Below are 4,446 nucleotides of genomic sequence, written 5' to 3' on the forward strand. Positions count from 1 at the left end.
CCTGCGAGAAAAGAGTCTGACCGTCCTTCCAAGTACCCTCACCGTTCCCGCTCCTTTCATTCTCCGAGAGGATCACTAACAAATTAAAAATTTTCCAAGGGTTTGGACGTAACAATGAATTTGATAACATTTTCTGCATAATTTTTTTAATCATTAAAAAATATTTAATAACAAAATTGATTGCCAGAAACTTTCAAAATTTATAACTATAAAGTGGTAAAGAATATTATTGTTTAATATTAATATTTATTTTTATAGATATTGAATTTGCTAATATGCTCTTAGAAAAAGCAATAACATTCAATTCAAAGGACAAACATAAAGTATATCGTTCTACCTCATCAGTATCTTCGATAATAAATGATAATCGTAAGCACAATTGTTCAAGAACCAGTACCATTCAACATGACGATAATGTCTCAGATATTGAAAATTATGATAAAGATGAAACAGAAGTACCAAATTTAGGTCTTTAAACTACAGTTATAGAAATAGAAATACAATTACGTAAGGAAAATTTATTCAATGTACTTTTTTCTTTGTAGAATCAAATGAAATATGGACACATAAAGCTACGCTTTTTCTGATATCCGTGTACAAACAAAACTCCTACATGCTAGGGAAATTTCCTCACAAAAAAATGTGGACTAAAATTTGCCAAAATATGAAGCAAAAAAATTATAATTTTACAGTCAAGCAGTGCTATAATAAAATGGATACTTTAAAAAGACGATATCGTCAAATTGTTGACCATAATGCTCAAAGTGGAAATGATAGAAAAGAATGGATATATTTAGAGGTAATGAATAACAAAATTAGCATTTGGAATTATGTGAAAACGTTTTAATTTATTTTTAGTAAGATTATTAATTATATTATTAGTAAGATATTTTATAATTAGAAATAAAAATCTAAAGTAATTATAATTTTCTCTTAAAATAATATATATACTTTAGCATTGGAGGAGATATTCTGCAACAAACCTTGGATAAAGCCATTATCTGTAGCAGGCTCAAATATTCAAGAACCAGAAAAATCAGTATTTGATGATGATGAAAATGTGCCACCAACTAGTCAGTAACTGAAAATTATTAATATTACAACATAAACATTTTTTTATTGTGATTTAAATTTATCAATAACAATATTTTTCTAGAACAAAAGAAAATCTCATTAAATGAGGAAAGAGTTCATTATTTGCAAACATCTTTGGAAGAAAAACGATTAAAAAGAGAAGAGACCGCTAATTATAGAGCAGAAAAGTTAAAAATATTGAAAGAATTGAAAGCCATTTTAAAAAAGTAATGTATACATTTAACAAGTATACAATAAAGATACAAAGTTATTTATTAAATATAAGTTTCTGCAAAAAAGGCTGCATAAGAGACGAAAGTGCAAGAATTTCTGCAAAAAAGGCTGCATAAGAGACGAAAGTGCAAGAATTAACAGTATTACAAATATATATTAAGAAAATATTAAGAATTAACAGTATTACAAATATATATTAAGAAAATATTATAGTTTAACTTCCAGATGTGAATTATATCTATTATAAATTAAATTTAACTAAAAATTATAAAGTAGATATACAATTATGGCTTATAAAACTACTTGTTCAAATTGTGATACTACTTTCTAATTAAAGAATTGGAAAGAGCAAGGGCACTAGGAGTCAGGCGCAGAAGATGTCGCGCAAATAATACACTTATGAAGCGTAAAACTTCTTTATTAACTAAACACGCTTACATGTTTCGGCTCATTTTTTAGCCTTCCTCACAGCAAACATAAATTAATCATTGGTTAAGCCGAAACATGTAAGCGCATTAACAGACAAAAGTGTTTTTACATGAAAAATTTTTCTATTAAAATTAAATTTTTTCATTTTATACGGTTAACTTTAATTTTTGTGATAACACTTAAATTGAGCAAGGTAACGTAACTTTGTGGTAACGTTTCGTATATTATTTTGAAAGAGAATTAAATATCCACTACATTAATTGCAAGAGAAAATGTTTTTGTGTGTGAATGAATTGTGATATAATAATTTCATTTAAGAGGAATTTAAACCATTTGGATTGGAATAGAAAGATCCTTCAATAAGATATACGTACACTTAAGTTTCATTGTATAAAAATTAAAGATAGTATTATTTGGATTAAGTAAATAAAGAAATGGGATTTGGCGCCAGAGTTCTTGATATATCAAACCTTTTATAGGAATGATACATATCATTACTCTGATAGCGCAGAAAGTTTCAGTTGTGTTGCAGGGACATTTCAATGTCTCAATTGTGTATCATTACATTTATAATATTTCTGAGACCATTTTCTTTGAAATATTACAATTACAATGTTTCTGCAATCACTTTAATTGAAACCTTACGTTTGAAATGTTCCCGTAATATATAGTTCGTTTAACGTTGCAAATTCTGAGAGATTTCTGCTATGCGCGAAAATGGCTATCCGGATGATGTACCGCGCCATCTTGTAATCACATGTATAAGTACTTTGATCGATGAACGTACGTAATCTCGTCGTCGTACATGTGTGCCCATAGGTCTGTTTTCTGTGGCTGAATCAGTGTACACTTTTGGAACTTGAAGTGAAATAGATATATGTTTGATATTTGTCGAAAGCGAGAAAGAGAGTTCTAGTACAGTCTAGTGCAGAAACAGAAAACAGACCACATGTGTGCTGATCAGTGCCGAAAAATTTATATTTTTGTGAAGTGTGGCCGACTTTGTGCATTCGTATCGTTTTCTTAAACTGTGTATACACCTAGCGAACGAACACCGAACGAACAGCAAACGTAAAAATTTGTATTGTTGTTTGTTACATAAACGTCGCACAAGTTTAATTGCTACGTGGAACGAACATCGAATCTAGTCGAATACCAGTATTCCGTACAATCGAGAAAAAGAATAAACTGCTCACAAATATAAACACTATTATTTTTACATTTCTGCAAAGTTGCAGATGAAACTAAAGACCACATTGCATCAATATCACTGAAAGATTGTATAAACATTTCCGTAAGATTTCAGAAACGTTTCTTGCGGACCGAAGCGGGCATTTTGACATTGCCGCAATCATGCAGAGACTTCTCAGAAACATTACGTAACGTTACTGCGATGGTTTCAATGTTTCAATGTTATGTTCGTGCAACGTTACAGAAATCCTTCTGTGCTATCAGGGTAGCCAATATTATTTATTTAATTTAGTATCCGAATTACATGGAATTTAACTTGGCGCCAATTGTTGATATCAAATCTTTTTTACGATCAATACATAAAATTTTGAAGAATTTAACTGGTGCCAATTTTGTTGATATCAAATCTTTTATATGAATGATACATATCATTAGAGTTAAGTAATATATACAAAGGACCGGTTTCACCAACTCGATTAAGCCAAATCAACCATAAGTGTCAACCATAAGTGGTCAATTCCACTAAACGGCAAACGCGATTAGTCAGTTCCATGGCAAATTAGGTAATTGGCGTTGGTGAAACCGGCCCAAATAATTTTTACGAAAAGCATGCACACTTAGCGCTTTTTTAACCTTTTTTTAAAAAGGTAAGCTTGTATAAATAACAAGATTGCGATAACCCCAATCGCAGAAAATCATGGGGAGTTCCCGGCCATGCTTCCACGTCGACGACCAAACTGAATATTCACGGCTCCAAGGTCATGCTCTGTATTTGGTGGGATCAGCTCGGCGTAGTGTATTATGAGCTGTTAAAACCGACTGAAACAATTACAGGCGATCGGTATCGAACGCAATTGATGCGTTTGAGCCGAGCATTGAAAGACAAACGGCCGCAATACAACGAGAGACACGACAAAATGATTTTGCAGCATGACAATGCTCGACCTCATGTTGCGAAAGCGGTCAAGATATACTTGGGGTGCGTTCCGAGTTACGCATGAAGCGCATGATGTATCATTTGTCCTTATTGTTGACCAATTAATAAAGAAGGATAAAACGATATATCGTGCGTTTCATGCGTAACTCGGAACGTACCCTTGGAAACGTTGAAATGGGAAGCCCTACCCCACCCGCCGTATTCTCCAGACGTTGCTCCCTTTGATTATCGCTTGTTTCGATCAATGGCACACGGCCTGACTGACCAGCACTTCCGGTCTTATGAAGAAGTAAAAAATTGGATCGATTCGTGGATCGCCTCAAAAGATAACCAGTTTTTTACAATAAAGCCTCGAAAAAAAAACGGCGGAAGCAAAGTTGTACGCCTAATACTACCATAAATTTAAGGATTAAAAATTTAGTATTAAGAAGTAACAAAAATTTTTCTTTATCTCATAGAAAAATATTTGTATGTGCACTAGTTAAAAATGAAATATATCAATACTATAATAACAATTTGAATATATATAAAATTTCTTTAATTTGCGAAAAATAGTTTATAATTATAATAAAATATTTATT

This window comes from Trachymyrmex cornetzi, unplaced genomic scaffold (genome assembly GCF_001594075.2).
Source record: "Trachymyrmex cornetzi isolate Tcor2-1 unplaced genomic scaffold, Tcor1.1 scaffold45, whole genome shotgun sequence".
NCBI lineage: Eukaryota > Metazoa > Arthropoda > Insecta > Hymenoptera > Formicidae > Trachymyrmex > Trachymyrmex cornetzi.